Genomic DNA, 24105 nt, shown 5'->3' on the forward strand with positions numbered 1-24105 from the left:
AGCTAAAAAATAAAAACATTACCACATTTTTGTGTGGGATCACCGCATCAGGACAAATTTCCTACCACCCAACGTTCCCCTGAGTATCCCGGTAGAAATGATACCTCACTTGTGTAGATGGACAGGGAAGAGCCAAAAACATGTCGAAATTGAGGGGGAACCAAAGCGGGTCCAAAAGGGCAGTTTGAAAAAAAAACATTACTAGGCTGACAAGTGCAGCAGAATTTTTATTGGTATAGATGAGACAATGTTGAGTGGTAGGAATTTTGTGGATTCCTGCAGATTCCGGAAGTTCCATCACAAAAATGTGGGGAAAATGTGTGATTTCCAGTAAAGTTGGAGGTTTGCAGGGCACTGTGGGTAAGAAAATGGTGCGGAGTGCATGTGAAGCACACCAACCTGGAATCAACCAGATGTTTAGTTTTCAGATGTGCCTAGGTCTTGTGGATTTTTCTACATGGCAGCGTCCCAAAGTCCAAAACGTGCAGCCCTCACCATTCAAAGAGGGACGATTTTGAGAGTTAGCTGAGCTCTCAGGGCCCAAATGTAAAACCAAAACCCAAAATAATCAAATATCCTCTTGCTTGCTGTGGAATTAGTGTTTTAGTGTGCTGGGGAGAGCTGAAACACTGTTAACCTCTTCAGTTGGAGTGGGGGCATAACCAGCCCATACTGGTTGGTAGCCACCACATCAATACTTTTTTTTTTATTCCCTGGCATCTAGTAGACTTTCTGCCCCCCCACATCGGGGGTAATTGCCCAATCTGCCGACTGGTGGGCAGAAAACTTTAGCCCCATTTATTTGGGGTGTGGGTATGGCTTATTTTGAAAAAAAAAAAATCTTCCCTGGTCTCTGGTGGGCTTTCTGCCACCCCCTTGGTGGCAGATGGGCCTTCCAAAAACAAGCTTATCTGCCCCCAAGGGAGCAGATATGGCCAACAGTAATGTGCACCCATGGGGAGCGACCTTTGCCCAAGGGGCTGCACCCCCAAACAAAACACACACATACACACACACAAATCCCTAGTGTCTAGTGGCTTATAGGCCGATCTACCCCCAAGGGGGGAGGAAATGGCTTAAATAGAATCTGCCCCACAGGGGAGCGACCCTTGCCTAGGGGGTCGCTCCCCATACATAAAAAAAAACGAAGTCGATAAAAGGAAATATATATCCCTGGTGTCTAGAGGTTTCTGACCCCGGGGGCAGATCGGCCTACTCATATTAGGCCGATCTGCCCCCGGGGGGGGCAGAAATGGGCAACAAATATTTTGCTCCCCCTGGGGAGCGGCCCTTGCCCAAGGGGCCGCTCCGCTTATGCGTAAGTATAAAAAAAATCCACCGTCTCTAGTGCCCCTGGGGGCAGTTCGGCCAATCTGGGGGTGGGGGGCAGAAATGGCCTAAAAAGAATTTGCCCCCCTAGGGAGCGACCCTTGCATAAGGGGTAGGTCCACACATATAAAAAAATATAAAAAAATAAAAAAATAAAAAAAGGAATTTTTTATTATTTTTTATCCCTGGTGTCTAGGGGTTTTCTAAAAATAATTTGGCCCCCTGGGGAGCTGCCCTTGCCCAAGGGGCCGCTCCCCTTATGCGTAAGCATGATAAACAAAAATTCCCTGGTGTTTAGTGGTTTCTGCCCCTCCCCCCCACCCCCAGGGAGCAGATCAGCCCAATTATATTAGGCTGATCTGCCCCCGGGGGGGGCAGAAATGGCCTAAAATACTTTTGGCCCCTGGGGAGCGGCCCTTGCCCAACAGGCCCCTACCCTCATGACAATTCCAATACAAAAAAAATGTCCCTGGTGTCTAGTGAAATGCTGAGAGAGACATGAAAGGAGAGGAAATGCCTTTCCTCTCCTTTCATGCATTTCTTGGCCCCTCCAGTGATCCGAAGAGTAAAGCAAAAGCATTCCTCTTCCAATCCGCGTTGGAAGCTCAGCTTCCAGCGTGGAGGGTCAAGCCTCTGATGAGGTCAGCGCGCGATTGTGCGAGCTGACTTCATCAGACGCCACTGATGGGGTGGAAGGGGAAGCGATTCCCCTTCCAACCCTGACCAGGTGGAGGGTGGTGGGGATGCCCTCGGGGGGGCAGCGCTAATTTTTCCCCTGAGGACCGGTAAACAGACGTAATGGTTACGTCCGTGGCACCTGAGAGGCGCAGCCACAGACGTAACCTTTACGTCCGTGGCTTACAAGGGGTTAAAGGGCCTGAAGTTGTTGCACTGTACAATTTGCACTTTAAAGTAACTATTGAACGTATGAATGCAGTAAGATATGGGGCAGTTTTTAAATGTGTTGAATATTTCAAGACTAGGGCCCTCATTTAGAGTTTGCCGGGTGGAAAAGGCCGCCCGCCAAACTCCCGCATTCAGGTCGCCGCCAGTGTGGTGACCTTCCTGCGGCACCTATTACGAGTTTCCTGCTGGGTCAGCGAGCGGAAACAGTGTTGCAGTGCGTAGGGTGCAACAACTAAGCAGACAGTGAAAAGCGCGATGAGGCTGTCCATGGGGCCCCTGCACTGTCCATGCCAAATGCATGGGGACTTCAGGGGCCCCCATGCCCCCAGCACCCTGTCTCCACCAGCTTTTACAAGGCAGTGCAACCGCCTTGTAAAAACCGGCGGAGAGGGGACTCGTAATCCCCAGGACAGAGCTGTTCACAGCACTGCCCTTGCGGATTAAGGCCGCCGGACAAGTGGCTGTACCGGAGGTCCGACTGTGGTGCGTCCAGAACAGCCAAAATGTGGAGACCAGACCGCTGCATTGGTGGTGGTCCGACCACCACCGCAAGTCTGGCAGGACCTCCAGACTCGTAATGAGGGCCTATATGTTCCCACTGCTCTAGAAACCTTGCTTTCTCACTAAATTCAATTCATTTCAAATGCACCATTTGTCAATCTTTTTTCATCTTTTTCATGGGAGGAGGACCCAGCTTGGACCCCAATTTTGTCCATTAAGCTTGCTCACTTCACACGCTACATAAAAGTCATCCCAACTTTTACGCCCCATAACTTTCAAATGACACCGGCTGCCACTGGTAATGTTGGAAAACTGAGGTGAGAAGTCTAAAATGTGTGGAGAAGAAAGGAGTGACCACTTTTCTCCTCTGTGGCACTTACTCTGTACAGTCTCTAGGAGGACAAGGGCGCACTGCTGTTATGTATCACAGAGGTGTGGGCATCATGCACTTCAGTGAAAGAAAGCCGAGGGCCTGATCTCCTCCACTGTGACACCAAAGCTGTGCTCGTAGATCCCATAACACATGAGTAAACTAATGGGAAGACAGATCAATGCGGAGTATGGAGGTGGAAAAATAAATGGGCAAGAGAGCAACAGAAGTGTGCAGGAGGTGAGCACAAGGGCAAGAGAGAGAGTGTAAACAGATGGGGGAAGAGAACCACATGAGGGAGACAGCTGGGAAACACATGCATTCTCATGGAGTGCTTAAAGAAAAACTAAAATGTAGCACCTGAAAAATAAGCAGCAGAAGCAGCAGAAAGGCACATAATGTATCCATGCTCCAGAGGAGGGACAAACACAAGAAGAGGATGGAAAGCCCACAGAAGTAAACGAACAAGAAGTAAGAAAATGCAAGTGACAATGAAGTCAACCAATGGTAAGTAATGGACGGACTATAAGCCAAAGTTTAATTTGTAAATAAAAACCTGCCTGTGCCCAAAGCCCTCCTCTTTAACACTTGGCTGCTGCAATTAAATGTGCAAACATGAAATACTGAGGCAGCGTAATCCTGTAGCCATCTCAGGCCTCTTCAATCCATTTAAAGCCACTCCCTGTCCCTTCAGCTCACTCTTGCAGCTTTTTGCTTTCTCCGATTATGACGCTTTTTTGTGTTTCTCTTCCTCCGTCTTTCTCATATGTGTCTTTTGCTCACAGCACATGCTTGAGGCAGAAAAATAAGTGCGGGTTCTCCAGACCGGAAACGAGCACAAATTAAGCACTGCTATAAGTCCACTGCAAGCTATCAATATGCCTTACAACAGCCAGCACATGCACTGGCTAGAATGTGAGACCTAAAAATTGGCCTGTCGGGCTCCAGCAAATATTCTTTCCTCCTGACACTGAAATCGGATGATCAGATTCAGGTCTTATTATCGTCAAAGTATAGTAAGTCATTTATTTTCTTATCTACTATCAGATGGAGTCCATAGGTGTCCAAATACATGGCAGCACCCACAGACAATTTGGCCCACACATAAAACCGTTCATTTGTAATTCTATGCACAGAGAACAATATAGATAGAGGCAACCCTAATCACTGACAGCACACATGTGTACACAGATGACACAATGGGACACAACTACAGAAAGACAATACATGCCCAGAGACACGCACATTTGCAGAAACAAGCACACAGATGTACAGCTCCAGAAACATGTACAGACATATCTGCAGAAACATGGTTGTGTGAATACATGAATGCGTGGACGGATGGTTCAGTAGATAAATGAATAAAAAGTGGATAGGTAGAAACTTGCTGGGTTGAATGGTTCAGTTACTGAAAAATAAAAAAGGTAAAAAAAGATCATTTGGAGTATTTTTTTAATTAGGGGTGTAAGTTAAGGTTTTGCTGCATTGCAACAGTTTATCAACAGAAGTATCAACTTTCAAGTAAAAAAACCAAAAATGTTCTCAATTGCATATAAGTGTGTGCCTGAAAACTGGATGTGCATTTCTGATGGTAATTCTACTGTGAGAAGGAGGAAGCAGATATTAGTCAGTGCATAAAATTAATCACTTCACTATGTTATTTTATGTCCACGGACTGTAAAATATTTGTGCAGCCAAGAGACTGCATCATTGCTCGAGGAAGAGAAGCAGGACGATTGGAAAGGTAGCCGAAAGAAAGATGAACAGAGGGCATTTATAATGATTCAAGAAGGCATCATATATATTGTAACAATGATAAAATGGGGATGTATATAATTCTATTATAAAAGCAAAGTCTTGCAAAAACCTCAATAATTGGCCTGCCAGTTGTTTGCAGAACTTCCTGCATTTGTGTGTTTACACGCTAGTATCGTTTTCCCCCACGCACTGGAAATACTTCCTCATAAGTGCTAGCTGGTGCTGAAAATGGATACGATTCTTTCTCTTGGGTTAACTTTAAAGCTGTGGTCCTCACCATAACTTTGAAACTGAATGAAAGTTGGTGATCTTCCTTTCTCATAACAAGTGTAAAATTACAGAATATTTATTAGAGACACATTTTGCAGCTTGCCACAAACATAGTGCACATGAAAGAAAATAAGAAAACTGAGGAAGCTCAAACATTTATTACTAGTAAATTTCCACAGTGAGGACACATTGTGAGGCCCATGTGTTAGATTTAGCACTCTAATGTACGCCTAGGGATGCTTGCTCCAGCGGGAGTGTCAGGTACGAAATTGACCTGAGCGTTAACCTGCCAACCAATAATGCATGTGTCTTAAATTGAGTTCTTGGAAAACAGAAACCTCCTTGGAGGACAAGCTCATTTGATCTGGATTTCCACTATGATTACCGATGTTGACAGTGACTTCTGATATTTTTGGTTTCACGCAGGCAGTGACAGAAAAAGTTACTGCAAGTGTAACTGGCTATTGGGAGGCACGCTGTTACTGCAATGTCACATTTTGATCATTCAAGGTCAACTCGTCACATCACTCTGAACCATAATTCACCAAGTGTTGGATTGTTATATACTAATAAGGAGCATGAGTTGAGCTTAGGCAGTTGCAAGAAACTGGGTAATGGTTGAGGGGTGTGGAAGCCCCTCTCAGGCAACAGCCATAATGTGGAAAGTATTTATGGAGCACACAACCAGTAATAAAGTGAAAATAGAACATAAGAAAAATCCCAAACCAGTTTAGAAACAGATACATTCGAATAAATAAAATGATACCAGAATCATAAACATCCAGTCGGTGGAACCGGAAATATTGAATTTCAAAGTTTTTAGTAAAAACAGTGGCAAGAAGCATAAAGTGCCACTCCCAAGTATCTGGTCGTTCTAGATCACGGGAAAGTCACATGTTCAGGTCAACAGCACTGGAGCGCAGACCAGATACAGGGATCAGGTTAGTCCCACTGAAGAGTTACTTTCTGAAGTCTGGAACAAAATGTTCCGTTTGTGTTGGAGGAAGCTTTCCGCAGGTCGAAGATCGCAGACAGTCATCGGTGTAGCATGAAGATTTGGTTGCTGCTGGAGCTTCATGGAGGTAGATCGTCGCAGATGGTTGCTGATGGCATATCTTGCATTCCCTGTCACTGCTGACAGTCACTGTTGGTACAAAGAGCAGATCTCCCTGAAAAGTTGCAATAGCGATTGTCCTGGATGGCAGAGTCTTGACCCCAACAGGCTCATCTGCAGTCACAAAGATTCCAAAAGTCAGGGTGTTCAACTTTACTTGTGAAGGAGCTCTCGCTGATGGCAGCCAAGGGTTCAGGACCCAGGGGCCACCACTTGAGGAAAAGGACTCACTTCAGCAGAGGCCAGCAGCAGGGCTCAGGCAGGTCCAGTTGGTGCTAGTCAGCTGGGCAGCTGTAGGGAGGTCCCTGGAAGCTTGTTGTGTCCCTTTATTTCACACAGGAGGTTAGCCAATTGACCCTTGGAGTCACTATGGGTAGCCTTGGATCAAGGCAAGCAGAAGCAGCCCCATCTTCCTTTTTGTGGACACCAGACCTCTTCCCTCAAGCAGCAGGGCTGTCCTTCTGGCAGCAGGGCAGCCTTTCTTCTGAATCTTCCAAAAGCCCAGGAGTGTTCTGATGAGTGGTTCTGATGGTCCTTTTTTTTATATCAGGTACCAGTCTATGTGTGGGGGAGTTCCTTGATAACCCCAAAACTGGTTATCGTCAGTTCTTCCTTTTCCCCTGGGATTGGCTCCAAACTGAACTTTCTAAGGTGACACAAAAGAGGGCTGGCATGGTGTCAAGAACCTTTGTATGTGCTGTAGGTAAGGTCCTTTAAAATGCAATCAGGGTAGGGTACAGCTCCTCCCTACAATCTGCCAGGAAGACCCTCTCCCGACTACACCCAGGTCCCATTGTTCACTTTCTATGTCCAGTGCACATCTTTGATGGGGAAACTATTAACAGGCCCTAGCAGCTGGAAACTCCTAGAAAGGCTTCAGAAAACTTGGGTAGGAAAAAGTCAACTTTCTAAAAGTGGCACTTTCAAAACTGTAATCTAAAATCTGACTTTATCAATAAGAAGGTCTTTTAATTTCACTTGCTTTGTACAATATTTCTCTATCTGCTCCCAATTTGAAGTTAGCACTTATTAATGGGAATATGTAGGGTCTCCTGTTTTAAGTTTCAATCTATAGTAACTGATAAAATCCCACTGAAAGGGAATCAGGCCTTATTCGAGTAAATATCTAAATAGCTACACTCTGATAACACCTGCACAACCACAAAATGCCACTTGACTAAAGGAAAGCTAGAGAAAATCAGTCATTTGCATTATTTCTTCCTGAATGGGCCAACTCAATGTAATTTTGTTATACAAGGTAGCAGCAAGACGACTGGACTACGATCATTCTGCTTGAGTATTGTTCTTTAGGGATGTCATTAAAATATTGTTTCTTCTTCCATTTCTTTCCTCCAGTTTTTAGTGCTTGGATTACTGGTGAAGGGTTTAGAAGCATGCTGTAGTTCTTGTTTAATTGTTTTATACACAGATCATATTGATCTTTTGGCAGTGTTTAATTCTTTCAATGATTAGTGAAATGGCTAGCTCATACAGATCTTAGTCAATATGTACTACAGGCCTCACAAAATCATAACAAATGTTACCAGCCCTCCAGGTCTAGTGGCTTGAATAATCTACTCTACCTAAGAGTAATGCTCTTAACCCATAAACTGGTCTCAAATTGAGCGATCCTGGACAAATACTTTATTTTACCAAGCCACCTCTTGTTAAATTATCACATATGAGAGCACTATCAGATATGTGGGTTCAGCATGTCTACTGAACAAAAAATATTTTGTTTAATTTAACAGACTAATCTTTTTCTCCATGTAGAATTCAAATCTTGTCCACATATACAATACACATGACCCCAGACTTGCCCCAGTTCACTAACAGCATTGTCATAAGGGTGTGGGCAGGAACGTTTCTCAGTTCCTGTTTAAAAACTCTCACTTTTAATACATATACCACTAAAGGAGGATGTAGTAGCGGACTGTCATTTACAGTCAGCACATTTTCAATTGAATTGGCACATTTCTCACTGACCTGTAGTTTTACTGGTAAACCTACATAACATACAAAGTGATAACGTTTGGAAATTGAGTTTTTGCAAATATCTATCATTTGCCCATCATAGACTACACTTTTGATTTGTTTTGATCCTATTAAAATCCTTGTTTCCGTCACTCCTCTGAATTACAAAACAAATGTGCTTTCCTAATTGCCAATATATGTTGAAATGGTTGTACTGTTTGTTCACAAGCTATTTAAATATGTTGTGTGTTAGAAAATAGAATTACATCCTACAGCCTTTCGATTGTCAGACAGGTCACTTTACAAAATCCTCCAACTTTGCAGTCAAGCAAGGAAAAGTAATCATTAAGCTCCAATAAGCAGCAATTTATAGGACAAAAGCTGACATTTGATCTCTTTCTCTGAATGCACATCAAATATGAAAAGATGAAAACAAGATTTAAAAGCATCTTTGTTGCTCATTCACTTTCTGAATGAACAGAACATCCGTTCTTTGCTGGGCTAGGAAGCTCTGAAAATAGTTTGTCCTGATACAATCTGACTGCCATAGTGAGTGGGGAAGTAGATTTTTCGAGGTTTGACACAGAATGGATAGAATCCTTTGACACATTAACCCCCCTTTTTTTTTAACGAGTCGGTACTTATAGCAGATCAACTGCCAAACACAAGAAACTTCAAACATTTAATGCAAGGTGTAGTGACAGATACCAGTGAAAGGAGTGCTGTCAGCATGCACATGGGACAGTGGAGAATACATGACCCAATACTTCCAATATACCAACATAATTCAAGCTCGAAGGTGTCCCATTGTTATGTATGATACCTGCAGATAATCCTGGCTTTCTACCCTGCTGCACTTTACTGCTGGGGTTTTTGACCCCATAGTTACAACGATAACAACAAAATCGCAAGTCCCAGAACACAATGTGATGTATGTTAAACGGTCAGGACAGACTTAAAGTGAGACAATTACCATGGGGGCACTTGGCGGCTGTGAATGCCCACACAATAGAAGCACAACCTTGATGTAGTCAGGCAAATAGTGCAGAAAAGAGGTGGTGAGTATGCTTAAATCATCACATTTCAGGATCCTTAGAATGCAGGTCTACAAATTATTCTGGTCTAATTAGAAATGTCATAGGGTTCACAATGCACTATGCTGTTGGCAAGGTAGACCACCCCTGCACATTAAGGAGTATGCACATGACCCCCAAGTATGCCCAGGAATTTATTAAAACATTTGAATATAGCACTTTTACCTTTTAATCCATTGATAGTCCTGTAAACCACTCAGTACTCACAGTAACAGTGAGATGAGAGTGAGGGTAAAGAGATGTGAGAGTACAATACACAGACCGTGTACGTTTATTCTCACATAAGTCTCCTGGGCACACTGCCAATGAAACAACACTATATATCCAGCATTACTTCTTCTTTAAACTAAACAGGAGTTTTTCAACAATCACTGCAAAAAACAATATGATTTGTAAACAATGGAAAAACAATGTGTCTGTCTATTTTGGGGGTTAGGCATTTAAATAAGCACTAATTTCAAAAGGTTTGGAAAACACTGAGAAAACACTGCTAAAATCCACACAGAAAATTTTCACTGTCAGGACATGAAAAATGTAAACACACATACTATGGTTTAAATACAGTGCACCCTGCCCTATGAACCTTTAGAGCCTACCTTATGGGTGACTTACAAGTAATAAAAAGGAAGGTTTAGGCCGAAACATAGGTTTATTTTTGCCAGGTCGAAATGGCCGTTTAGAACTGCACTACAGGCTGCTGTGGAAGATCTGAGGCAGGTTTCAAAGAGACTACTTTAGAGGGTGGCACAATTGGTGCTGCAGATTAGTAGCATTTGCTTTACAGGCCCTCAGTACATGTAACACCATATACTACTCAGGACGACAACTAAATTAAATGTACCAATTATATTTAGGCCAACTGTATCATGTTTTAGGGAGAGAGCACTTTACCACCGTTTAGCAGGGAAAAAGTGCACAGAGTCCTAAAAGCCAACAGAAACTGGTTCAACGACGAAAGGTGGCAAAAATCAGTGATGGTCCTCCAGAAAGGGCTGCGTACAACAGCAGTCATGAGATGTGATGTATTGTTCCTATAGCAATCCTGCTCAGTACTGGGATATACAGATTCTCACTTTTAGTTTATTTATTTGGCAGAGGATTTAATGGTACACAGCTACCATCTGTGTGATTATGTCTGAATGCCCCTAAATTAGACCAATCCCCCAAATTGTAGCATTATAGTATGCCAGGGATTAAACAGGATCACCTCACCTTATTCCATTAGGATCCTTCGAAGGCCCGGTATCTCTAATATTACTCCTAGAAAGACTGCTGGGTCGTTCCCGCTCACCTGGAGTTCATTGCACTGAAATGATTCTTATACAGAATCCACCACTGATGGCTCTTAAAAGGTTGTAAAGCAATCCTTGGTTTTAGTACAATAGAAAACTTCTTATCCTCTATAGCGTGGCTGTTGACTTGTTGCCGATGGCCACACTAATTTTACAGTGAGTCCATCCGCAAATTGGTCTACAGCCAGACAAGAAATAAAAATGCTTCTGGTGAACTCACCAGAAGCATTTTTGTTTCCAACAATCAAATAAGGGACGGTAGGGAAGAGCTTCCCTTGTGTCCAAAGTTTGATTTGTTATTGTTTTGCTGTAACACCAGTGTGCACAGCAAAATAAAGTGAAAGTAAACTACCCTTATGGCACGACCTAATTTCACCATTGATCTGTGCCTGGGGGAATAACTCTGCCAGAGCCCTAGTCTTTGAAGGAAAGGCAGCACTTCCCTCTCCTACTGGATTCCTCATTGGGAATTGTCCTGAGAGGGGGATCCCAAACATGAATTCACCCACACTAGAGTATTTTTTGTCACTTGCACAAGTACCAGTACCTACCCTCCCTCCCACAATGAAGTAGAAAGCCCTCTAGACACCAGCGACTTTACCAAGGTAGGAAAAACAAAAGAGGATGGGATGGGCAACCTTGCATCAGATAATGTTCCCACCCTAGAAGGTGCATACAGTCTTTCTGATAGGGCTGTTTGCCTGCAATCTGACCTCTCCACACCCTGCCCCTGGGGGGTATAAAGCCCACTAGGCACCAGGGACTTTGCTTTTTCTGGGGGATGTGGGAGTGGCTTGTTCCTGAAAGCTGAGAAGTTAGTGATCCTACCATTGGAAACGTTTAATTTATGCAATTTTTAGAAAATAAAAATACACTTTCTTGCATAGCAATCTTTCTCCATTATTTTTTTAAACTCAAAATGTACCTATATTTTGACTTTTTTCTCAGGTCTCTGCTGAGGAATTCACAAACCCTGGGTACCTTTAGAATGCGGGGGAAAAAGGGATGCAAATTTGGGATGGATACACTTTCTGGAAAGAAAAGTCATTAAGTACCCCAAACATCACTGTGGGTGGAAAAGCTTCACTATCTAAGGGCTTAAATAGATGCCCAAAATAAATATCCAAATACATTAAGTAATAGCATTTGTAGCTGCAACAACAGATTACATAACATACAATCTCATATAAAGAGAGGATGCAGTGAACAAATTGCAATTGATCTAAAACAAATTAACCCTGATGATGTTACTAACACGTTAACTAGTTAGCAGATAAGATTTCCTGTATTTGGTATGAGTTAATTGAGAAGCTTGTCTCTGACATGGCACTGGGGTACCTCGGAATGCAAAATATTTTGTATGACCACATATACGGTTTTACAACAAGTTGTGCTATATAGAACTAACGTCATAAATGAGCAGTCAATTAGTATTTGCTTTGATCATGCTGGTTCCAGATACTTATTTTTTTAAAATGCATCTTAACAATGTACTAATGATGGAATGACCAATCCGAAATGTTCACATTGCCACTGTAATTCCACCTGCACATTAAAACAGAGAACAGCAGGCCAGAGACAAGGCAAGGAAGGCACCTTATGTAAGCAGGTGTGTCTTACTCTTAAGTGCTTCTTGGTGCTCAAGTGTAGTCATTTCCTGGTATCTGAATCTTGCTGGGAAGGTCTCACTAAAACCTAGGATTAAAAGAGATTATCATCTCTTACAATTAGTGGCACAGTGAATGTGAATGTAATAGTTATTTGCATGATTAATTAAAATCTTAGCAAAGACTAAAGAATACATGGTTACTGCAAAAACATGCTTAAAAAAACAATCCATAAATTTCAACACAATACGTGACGTTTTGGACGAAATCGTTAAAACTATTGTGGACCTCAAGTCTCATTAATGTAATGGGAAATTCGTTAAAATATACAGCAAATGTAGATAGTTCTATGTGCGCTTCATAACACTTAACATGAATCCAGTAAAACTATTCCAAGTATAAAATCGTTCTAAAGTGCTATAGGTTTTAAGCTGATCAAAAGTGAGGAACTAACGAAGGGAGAGCAAAAGTATGCAAACTTTTCAATGGGCATGGTTACAATCGAGCCCTCTAAATTGCAAAACCCATACTTATTGCTTGGTCACGTCCGTTGAACTGCACACTATACACTTTAAATTAATTAAGATATAAATTTAATGTAATCTACTAGAACAACACCATTCATGTAGAAAAAGATGTTAAATCCTCATGGTATAATAACATTTGCTATAAAATAATCACGGACAGCCAGTTAAATATTTAGCTTGCAAGGCTAGAAATTTCACGAGCCTACAATTTATCTGCGGGTTCGGTTGGATCAACCATTTTCATTACTGCCGGCCGACAGGAGCGGACCCAACCCGTGATAAAAACTGGTTTCAACAGTTGACGGTGCGCTTCTCTTAGGGCCAGACAGATACAAAATCAGATGAATCATGTCCTCTTTTCTGGCGTTGCACAGCCTGCATAACATTTCACCCCATTCGTCCATGTTGGTTGATCCGCTAAAGATGGCAGGGACCCTAGTCGCATGGCAGGCAGCTGGTGTTTAATGTGCACTGGAAATGTTGACATCAAGTACTGTGCTGGTACCAAACCGCTTAAATTGTGCATGACGATCCACTCATGCGATCGACCTGGAAGTTTGTGCTTGTTGTCCAGTAAGGATTGCAGCCTAACTTCTCTTTTTAGTGCACAGCAAAAAAGGGGGGTATGACATACTAGAGTCCCATCAGTGTGTCATTTGAGTCTCTTGCAGAGAGCGCTGTAGATATCCATAGTATAGTGACTTTTGGTCTTTAGCTACAGAATTCCATTACGCTACAACTAATGGGCTCATTTTATTTCCTCTTATTTTAACCATGTCTTAATCATAAGACATTTCCTGCCTAGCTGTTGTTGTTTGAGACCAAACTCTAGCCTAACTTGTGAAGGAGAAGCGGTAAGGGGGAGACAAAAAACTTGTTTATAGAGTTTTATTTTTTGCCGGTCCAGAGTTAAGGCGTCTTTCCCATGAAGTGCCGCACTTCCGTAAGTAATGGCTGGTAAAACTTTGGTGGACATAACAGACAGATGGCCCATTCAATCTTTTGGCCAGGGTGCAAAAGGTGAATGTTAGCGCTTTACATTCTTGTGCAATATGTTGTTTTTGCACTATAAAGTTCAGTTTATTACCTATGTTGAGGCCCAGATATTTGTAGTAACTGATCTCTTAAAATCCTGCATTGCCAAACTTAAGATTGAGTGCACGATTAAAGGTGCACACCATGGACATTGTTTTTGCCTTGGTAATATTCATTTCCAATTTGTTTGTTGCTGCAAAGCTGGCCAGAGTGCTAACTAACTGCTGTAAACCCACTTTTGTGTGGCTCAATAAGACTATATCATCTGTGTATAAAAAGATGTGATATAGGCAGATTTCTCAACTTTGGCGTGTGTGAGTTTATCGCATCCAGGTTTGCGGAAAGGTTAGCCATGAAATGATTAAACAGGTGCAGGGCCAGACACATCCTTGTTTCAGACTTACGTTTGTTGAGATCTTCCTCTAAAGTTTTGTGCCATCGGCTAACTTGATCTGCACCCAGGTTTTATCATATAGCATTTCAATACTTCAGAGAATTCTTTCGTGCAGGCCCCAACTTTGCAGTTTTCCCCAAAGGATGGCTATGTCCACATAATCAAAAGCACTTTTAAAGTCTATAAAACACAGATGTAGTTTTTTCTTTAGGCGTTTTGAGTTGTCAGCAATAGCGCTTAATGCAAATAGGTTTATCATAGTGCCATATCCTTTCGAAAGCTAGTTTGATTAAGGGGAAATAGATTGATTGATTGATTGAACTGGACCAGTCAAGCAAACCATCCAGGACCAAAGAGGCAAAGTATTTGGCCTCAGAGTCAATAAGGGCGATCAGTCTATAGGTGGCTGGATTGGCTCGATCCCCCCCCCTTTAAATGTCGGATTAATAATAGATCCTCTCCAACTTTCTGGTATAATTCTGCTTCGCTCTTCTTGCGTGAAGAGGATTGCAAGTGGCATACAGCAGTATTCTGGGTCAGCCCTGAATCTCAGCTGTGGGAGGCCATTGGGGCCAGGTGCAGCATCCCTGCGTCCCTTCTTAAGCACTAGAGATACAGCCTTTGCATCATAACCTATGTGGTTCTGGTAGACATAGTTGGAACTTGCTTGCGCCTTTAAGTATGAGATTGTGTTAGGTGATTCTTGTTGGAAAAGATGTTAGTAAAATGATTTGCCCATTTTTCTTCGGGTATGGACAAGTAATTGATATCCCTTGACATCCGGTCAATGCCATTAACCATTTCTCAAACAGTCCTAGAATTTGCTGGTTTTGAGGTAAAGGGAAGTTTTGACCAAAAGTTGTCCTTCTCCTTCTTGCTTTCAAGCCATACCTGAGATTTATAGTTTTTCCTTAGGGACTTCATTCTATTGCACATGGATACTGTAACTTTCGCTTTTTTGATCCTTCTGAGTTCATACCTCAATTTCCTACTTAATTTTAAAAATGTTATTGATAGGTTTGAGGACACTAATCATGTTCATGTCGTTGTTGGGCACAGAGCGGGACTGAGTGAGGATAACGTGGCTAGAAAGGTGGTCCACGCTTCTGCTGCTGAGGTATGAAAAAGAATTGCAGTTTGGTACAAGGTTTTTATTTTTGTCCTAATCTTCGGTAATGAGTTCTCCGACCAGGACAGACGTTTTAAGTTGATGGATACAAGAATACCAAGGTCTACAGCGACTGGCATAAAATATGGGGCAGTCTGATTCAGCTGTATGTGCTGGAATGATCGATCACTTTGAAGGGTGGTTTCAATTTTGAATTTTCTCACTCAGGCAACAGGGGAAGATTTACAGCAGTGTAATCTATTGTTGAGCCCACCTTCGAGCTATAATGGGTGTAACTTGGAGGCATGTCATCTTTAGTTCTAGCGTTAAGAACCCTCATGCCTAGACTTTGTATTGCGTCGACCAGTTTCATGCCCATGCCATTTGGTTTCTTCTGTAGTTGAGGGACTTGAGGCAGCACTGACCACAGAGCATTTTCTGTGGTCAGCTGTTCAGTGGGGACTGGGGTATGAACTAAATGCACATTAAAGTCACCCGTCACTAGAATATCCCAGGTTGGGTGGGCATATCTTATTTCTGCAATCTTGTTCAATAATTTCTTGAAGAGTTGTGATTTTCTGATTTTCTGTGGATGGGCGTAGACGTTAAATATAACAAAAGGAGCTACTTGATGATTGTCTCCAAAGCTGAGTTTAATGGCCTGCAGACCACCAGTTGAGAATGCCAGTTGCTCTGTTGTTGCAGGTAGCGCTGTCAAAACGTAGATTGCTAGGCCTCCACTTAGTCTGGTAGATCTGTTTGGTTTTGCGGCACTGATATGTTGTAGTATGTAACCACCTAGATGAATGGGGTCTATTAGCCATGTTTCTTGCAATATAATTAATTCATAATTGTGACTACTTGCTAGTGTGAAGCAGTCTGAGATGATACTTTTTGCTCCAGCGATGTTCCAGGACAAAATACTTACAGCATTCCCCTGTTCTATATTTTCTGCATTAAGGTTTCAGAGTCAGTTGTTCCTTGATGCATTTAAAGTGTAAGCAGTTCACCTCCGTTCCGCGTGGGATTCCTTCTGTGTTTGTGGGGTTGCAGGCACATAATTGTGAGTGTTTGGAAGTTCGTACGCAGGTTTTAACAGAGTTTCCTCTCTCTCTTGCTGCCCCTTCCAGAGCTCAGTCTTTTTCCTTCCCAGTGCGGGTACACGATCCTGCAAGCCAAAGTGGTGGTTTGCTTTTTTCGGGTCAGTGGCCAGTAAGGGAAAAGGGTAGCATGGTTTAGGTGGCATTGAAAGGGCTATCCCCCCCTTGCATCAAACTGTTTTTTGGCATCCAAAATCAGTGTGGAGATTTCCCTCGATCTCCAGGTGGTGTGTGTTTGTTCTGGACCCTCGGCGTCACAACTACAAAGAAATTTCACCGATATTAAGTCTGCAGATTCTATATTCTTGGATAACGGCAACTTGGCTAGCAGCTCAGGATGTTGCCCTTGTTTAAATTATCTTGTTGGCCTTGTGATGTGTAATGTGGAGTTAGTATGATTTGCCTGGATTTCCAGCTATTTGGTGAATTATTATTATGCTGAAGTTGGGAGGCATGATTTGTAATTGCACGTACTGCTGATTTTATCAGCAATTTGGACTCTTGATGTTCACCATTTTGGACAGTCACAGTATGGACCACTTCACTGATTAGAGGAGACTTATATTGCAGAGCCACTGTAGCAGTTTATATGTTCTGAATCTTTACTTTTTTGGTTGCACGACCTTGCTCGTTACTGACTGTTACCACTCTGGGGGGTGTGATTTGAGTTTGGGATTGATTCTTTTATATTTTCCATGAGGTGGGTGCTGTGAGCACTATGGCGCAAACATTTTGCACAGGGTGGTGGTTCACTGAACTGGCTAACAGATTTTGTTTGTGCTAAACCGCAATGGGTCTGTAATTGTGGCTTGTCTCTCTGCAAGTCACCCATGTTGACACCCACATAATCAACTATAAATTGCAGGGGGGTCTTCTTGAGCGGGCAGCTTTTTAAGCACTGAAGGTGCCAGATTCCCTGCTCCTATCTTAATTCCCAGTGCCTCTACCTGCGAGCCATCGTCGGTTTCGTTGTTATTGACGGCAACTTTGGGAAATCCAGCGGGGATGATGAATAACTGAGCTGCTCCACCGACACTTGCTGCCTGTGTATGCTAGTTTGGTTGCTGCAAATGTCGTCGAGCATCCCTGTATTTCTGTTTTTTTCGATGAAAGCGAGACCTTCTGCATTGCATTCCTCATATCTAGACAAGATGGATTAGGTGGGTGTTGTTCCATCACCCTATGAACTACATGTTTTATGTGATGGGGGGAAACTGGTGATTGTATATCGACAGCAATTAACTGTACCGAGCCACTTACTGCCCATGTCTGTCTAGCTTTCGGGAGCACAGGTGCCTGAAATTGACTTGAAGGGGGGGGGGGGGAGGGGACTCTGTGTTGGCAGCTTTGCTTGCACTGTAAATATAAGGTCGAAATTACTGGTGATGTCTTCACTATGGGCTTTTTTTCCTGGCCTTTCTAGCTTTTTTTTTTTGTCTTTTAGTTGGTGACTTAGGCATCAATACATGTGGTTTGGCAAAGTGCTTTGTTCTAGGAGACACAGACTTACGCGTCTGATCCTCCAGTTTATTAGTCAGAGAGATGTTACAGGTATCCAAAAGGTGTTGGTGGACTACTCTGATCTTTTAGGTTGGAATTTTAGCAAGTGATGATTGTGCCCGAATCCCTCTCCCTATTTGTTACTGGTCATTCAGGATAATAATCACTGGGCAATTCCCTTCCTGATATAGTTTGTTTAGGCTCTAGATAGGTTAATTGTTGAATTGCATAACTGGGTAGACGGAACTAGTGGCACAGTGATTCTGGGGGATTTGCTAGTTTTAGGTGATTAGGAACACTGGGGAACACTGTCCGGTAAAGACACCCAATATGTTAGTTCTCATATCTGAGCAGTAGGTGTCCACAGAGGCATCACAGAGCTTTTGGGGAGCCAATCTAAGAAAGCAGCCCTATGAAGGGAATCTATTGCTGCAACAAGATTCCACTGGTAATAACATGTTTCAGCAGGTAGGTATTTCATACAGAGACAACCTAATGAATACTTCTACTTAAAGCTAGTCCTCTTGTGGCAGGAAGGATACATCCATTAGTCAACTTGGATCATTATGTGTGATAACATCTCTAAAATAATTTTATAAAACAAACAACAAAAAACCTTCACAAATACAATATGTGCACTTTACATGGATATTTTGTGGTTTAGTGATGTGAGACCAATAGAGGGTCATTCCAGACACAAAATGAGCAAACAAGTGCAAACAGTAAGGGTATTCAAGGTATGAAGGTAGGTATGCAAACAATGAGCCTTTTCAGGCCTGAGCCATAAGGCTTTCCGGATGGAAAACATGAGTATTCCAGATAGAATGTAATGATGGTGTTACATATGTAAAGTATGAGCCATGCAGAGACAAACCATGAGTCAATTCAAGGTGAAAGCAGGAGACTATTCTAGATGTAAACCATGATGGAGTTCAAATGCAAATCATGAACGTATTCCAGACATAAACTAGGAACCACTTAGATGCAAACCATAATGTATGTCATATGAAAAGTGTGAAAGTACCCCAGATGAAACCATGAGGGTATTAAGAAGCAACCAATGGAAATAGTCCAGGCATGAACTATGAGAACCATGAGAATTTTCAGACCCAAACAGTAAGGGGAAACAGGTGGACACAGGTGCTAACCATGAGAATATCCATTCACAAATCTTGAGAGTATTCAGATGCAAGCTGTAAGCCATTTCAACTGCGAATCATGAGGGTATGCAGGTGGAAGCTACCAGGGAACCAGGGAAATCCAGACATAAATTAGGAAACACAACTTCAGATATCAGCCATGAAGTATTTTGTATACAAACTATAAGAGTATTCAGGCACAGACAATAAGGCTTTTCTGATGTGCAGCATGAGTGTTTTCTATATGCAAACCATAACGCCAGTTTACAGAAAAACCATGAGGAACTTAAGATGTGTATTAATGAGTGTATTCCAGAAACAAGTAATTAGGGTCTTCAGATGCCATTCATGGCAGTATTTTAGATGCAAACAATTAAGGCATGCCAAAGCAAACCAGGAAGCATTTAAGATGCAAACCCTGAGAATATTCTAGATAAAAAAACCTTAGTTCACTTTAAACGCAATCATGGTGTGTGTTCATACTCAAACCATCAGGGTAGTCAAGATGAAAATCACAGGAGCAACCCAGAGGCAAACAATGAGGCATTTCAGAGACAAATATGAATGATACATGCCAAAAGGGCAGTCTACAATCAATGCATGACAGTAATCAGCTACAAACCACACGAGTAATCCAAATGTAAATTATGAGAGTATCCAATACGTAAAAAAGGGCATTGCCAGAGTGAAAATAGGGGGCAATCCAGACACAAATCAAGAGGCATTTAAATGCAAACCAGGAGGATATTCACATGAACGACATGGCTATATTCTGAATGGAAACCAGAAGCAAGTTTATTAGAGAATCACAGCTGTAAATCACAGGGGCAGTCACAGATCGACCATGAGGACTTTCCAGGTGCATTCCATGTACGATCAGGCACTTCAGTCCCACATCATAGTGGTATTTATGATGCAAATCATGAGGGATCTCCAGAGAGGATGTAATGAATAAACAATGAGGATATGCCTTATACAAACCAGAGGAAAGCAATCAATGCATTCCAGAGATAAATTATGAAGTTATTCTAGACAGAATTGATGGGGGCGTTCCAGAGGCAAACCATGAGATATTCTAGAAACAAAATCACAAAAGGTTTCTAGACACATCCCATAAAGCATTAGAAATGCAAACCATAAGCATATTCTAGACATAAATTGGAAGGTATCCTTATCACATAAGACAAAGACATTCCAGGAGCTGAACATGTGAGAATTCCCGACACAAACCAGGAGTGCATTCCAGACACTCAACAGAAGGGCTTTCCAAATGCAAATCAAAAGGGCATTACAGTCACAAACCAAGAGACTATGCCAGACAGATGTATTTCAAGTAAAAAAAATGCCTCCAGAGGCAAACCGCTAGAGAACTGCAGATTCAGCTCAACATGTATTCCAGATAGACATCATGAAAGAATTCCATTCACAAATAATAAGAGCATCCGAGGAAGACATCATTCTGCTGTTTCACAAGGAGCATATCGGCAAAATAAATTAGCTACGTTCAGATGCAGAGACTAATGTTACAATGCATGCTTTTTGAGGCTAAACAATATTATTGATTTTTGTCAATGTTTGTTAAAATAGCAAGGGCCTGGCAGCTCCCACAACAATAAAGCTGTACAAAAACCATGCCAAAACACGACACACAATGACCAAACTAAAAGGCTGACCACTGATGTCAGATCTATTGGCTTTATCAGTTATTGTTTATTGTCATGTTTTTCATAATCTTGTTTAAACTGGTTGCACTGATTTCCATTATGAATATGTTTGGGAATACTAGGCTGCATGAACATACTTTAGTAGTTGATGCTTCAAAGAAATGGTTCCCAAACTTTTACAGTCGTTTAGCAAAACGTTTTTTCCAAATTGCATTTTTTGTCACAATTTAATTTGGAAGCAAAGACTCATCAATCTTGCTTTCAAGCTTCTGCAGATATTTGCTTCTAATCAGGGAGCATCCTGGGAGCATTACACATAGCCTCATATGGTTAAACTTTGCAAACATGTGTACAGATTTTTATACTAAGACCTCTGTCAGCAGTACAGTTTGAACGTACTACATTTACTTAGATCGCTCACCCTAATAATAAAGGCTTTGCATTAATGAACTATAAATACAAGTTCGAGCAGCATTTACATATGGACACAAAAATTACCTTAACTGCAAATAGTGCCCTTCCCTGACCAATAATGTGGTACTGTAACCTGGCAGCCAAAGGGTTTGTGCTGCAGGGGGTTGGCCCTACTTGTCCCAAGGACAAATGAAACATGGAAACTTATTGTCCTTGGCCTAAAAAAATATGTCCTGGGAGTCAGGCTTTATGAATTCCACACCCCTCCCTATTTGTATGCATCAACATCGAAACTAAAGGAATTTTTCTTTTATCTAAAAACTGGATATTACTGAACGACCCATTTTACACTGGCTGAAATTTATAATCCAATCTACAGAGACTGATTTTTTAAACTATCCTAACGTGTATCCTGTTACGCTGCCTGTTATAGATTGTGCCCAACATGAGGCCATTAGTCCACTAGATGTTCCCACTGCTAACTGAGTAATTTACCTCAGGTCAGTCACCAAAAATGCCCATTTAACAAGGTTCTTTGGCTATTTTGCATCTTCTCACACAAGTGGCACCATACGATACGGCACTTACAAATTCTACACCTTGAAAGGGAAATTGTTGTAAAGACTTTGACAACTTAAAGCACAAAACTGTACAATGGATAAACAGAAAATTGGCAAGGGAAAGTGCTGAATTTATTAACATAAATAGGATCAGGCAAGTTGGTTGGGTTGGTTTATCAGTAGAAAACCTACTGAAGACTGCATAGTTGTTAATTTCAAAAGATCAAGGCTGGTGGCAGTTGTACTCACTCAATCCAATTAATAATATCACAGTTATCAATATTAAAACTGTTTTTCATCCACATTTATTAAAACCTTTCACTTCTAGGCCTGTTCCTGCCCCAGTGGATGGGCAGTGCTGGGGCCCCCTGCACCTGTTCTCCACCAGCCTGTGGTAATCCCCAGGGCAGCACTGCTTGCAGCTCTGATCTGGCGGATTATGATCTCCGCCACCTCCAGACCACTGGGATCCAAGATCCTGGCGGAGCTGGGGGTCCTACTGCCAGGGTTTTAATGTGGCGGTCGGACCGCTGCATTGGAGGTGGTCCAAACCCCCACTGCAAGTGTGGCAGTATATACACATGCAATGAGACCCACAGAGTTTAGAAGCAGTGGTTATTTTTACATTTTAAAAATTTTTGGTACCTGTACTGGCGTATGATTTGGAGCGTAATTTTTGAAATTTCATCTTTCTTCTACACTGCCTTACATTTGAAAGGCTGGAATGCAGCGAAATCCAACTGGTAATAACAAATGTTCTACTGTTCTACGCTCATACAGGTCTCCTGCTAAAAATAGTACTTCACTTGGGTGGGTAGGTCTAGTACCCGCAACAAGAATCGGCCTACATGGACGCATCACATTTTTCCATCAAAAACGGACCCTCTTTTTCTGATGTGAGTAGCTATAAGTTTTGGACCCTACTCAGCAGCACATGGGGAAACCTAGCGAACCTGTACATTTTTGAAAAACAGACACCTAGGGGAATCCAAGATGGTGTGACTTGCGTGGATCCCATTAGGGTTTTTTACTCACAATACCCTTCAAACCTCCAACTGTGTCTGAAATCACACATTTTCCTTATATTTTTGTGATGGAAACTTCAAGAATCTGTAGGAATCCACAAAATTCCTACGACGCAGCATTGCCCCACCTGTGCCGATAAAACCACTGCCCCACTTGTGTGGCTGGGCCCAGTGCTGTGACAGAAACGGCTAACACCAAGGAGAAAGGGAGTCCTGGTGTGGAGACTCCTTCTAACCTCAGTTGGATCTGTTCCTGTCACCGGCATTAAACTCAGCCACACAAGTGGGGAAGAGTTTTTATTGACACAGGTGGGGCAATGCTGGGTGGTAGGAATTTTGTGTATTTCTGCGGATTCCAAAAGTTTCCATAACAGAGATTTAGGGAAAATGTGTGACTTCAGGCAAAGTAGAAGGTTTGCAGGGCATTGTGGGTAAGAACATGGTGTAGGGTGCATGTGAAGAACATCGCCCTGGACTCTCCCAAATGTCTAGTTTTCAGTAGTGTCTGGCTGATTTTTCCAGGTTGCAGCCTAGGCCACCCCAAACAGAGCAGCTGTTCACGATCGTAAGTGGGGCGATACTGGGAATTAGCCAAGCTCTCCTGGCCCATATGTAAAATCAACACCCACAAGAGTCAAATGTCCTCTTGCTTGCCATTGGGATGAGATGCTTCAGTCTGCAGGGGTAGCAGAAAGACTGTTGCCCACTTCAGGTGGGGTGGGGGCATAAGCATGCCCATTGAAGTGACCAGCTGCCACCTCTCTGTTTTTTATTTTAATTCCCTAGCGTCTAGTGGGCTGTCTGTCCTACTGAGGGGAAGATCTGGGGTAACTACTGCCATCTTCTCCCCAGAGGGGGCAAAAAGACTATGTTGCCCTATTTAAAAAAAAAAAAAACTTCCTTAGCATGTCTAGAAAGACTGTGCCTATTTGTGTTTGGGAGGGGTAAGGCATTTTTGGGCAGCCCCCAACCCTACATATTAAAAGAAAAAAAAGAAAAAATCCCAGGTGCTAAGTGGGCTTTCTACCCTCCCCCAGGGGGGCAGATCAGGCATGATAACCCAAAACAACTGTTCCCATTTGTGTTGGAGGGTTGGAGGCATGGGCACCCCCATCACTCTTATAAAAAACAAAAATCCCTGGTGTCTAGTGGGATTTCTTCCCCCACTTGGGGGCATATAGAGGGCTCCCCAGCTCCTGAGGCTGTTTCTTTGAGCAGGAAATCCCTCTGGTGCTGGCACCAGAGGGATTTCCTGCCTCCTTTGCAGGGACGGCTGGGAGCTGTCCGACACACACGAGCATTGTAGTGTGAGATGGTTCCAGCCGTCCCACTCATGCAAGGGGTTAACACAATTTGCATGCTTTCTAACAAGTTTTGTCCACTTGATTAAGTAAATTTATTATTAAGTTTCATATTTTTTCTGG

At 42.5% G+C, this 24105-nt stretch overlaps 1 protein-coding gene across 3 annotated transcripts in view; it reads right to left on the reverse strand.

Moving 5' to 3' along the window:
* Window positions 1-24105, reverse strand: part of PIK3R6 (phosphoinositide-3-kinase regulatory subunit 6) — a 365583-nt gene that overhangs the window by 270076 nt on the left and 71402 nt on the right. The window contains exon 2 of one of the 3 annotated variants that reach the window (XM_069200310.1): window positions 12229-12303. The exons of the other annotated variants lie outside the window; for them this stretch is intronic. The gene's annotated coding sequence lies outside the window, so the exon portion shown is untranslated. The remainder of the gene's footprint in view (window positions 1-12228; window positions 12304-24105) is intronic. 3 annotated transcript variants of the gene reach the window in all.

The sequence above is a fragment of the Pleurodeles waltl genome, chromosome 7, assembly GCF_031143425.1.
Source record: "Pleurodeles waltl isolate 20211129_DDA chromosome 7, aPleWal1.hap1.20221129, whole genome shotgun sequence".
Taxonomy (NCBI): domain Eukaryota; kingdom Metazoa; phylum Chordata; class Amphibia; order Caudata; family Salamandridae; genus Pleurodeles; species Pleurodeles waltl.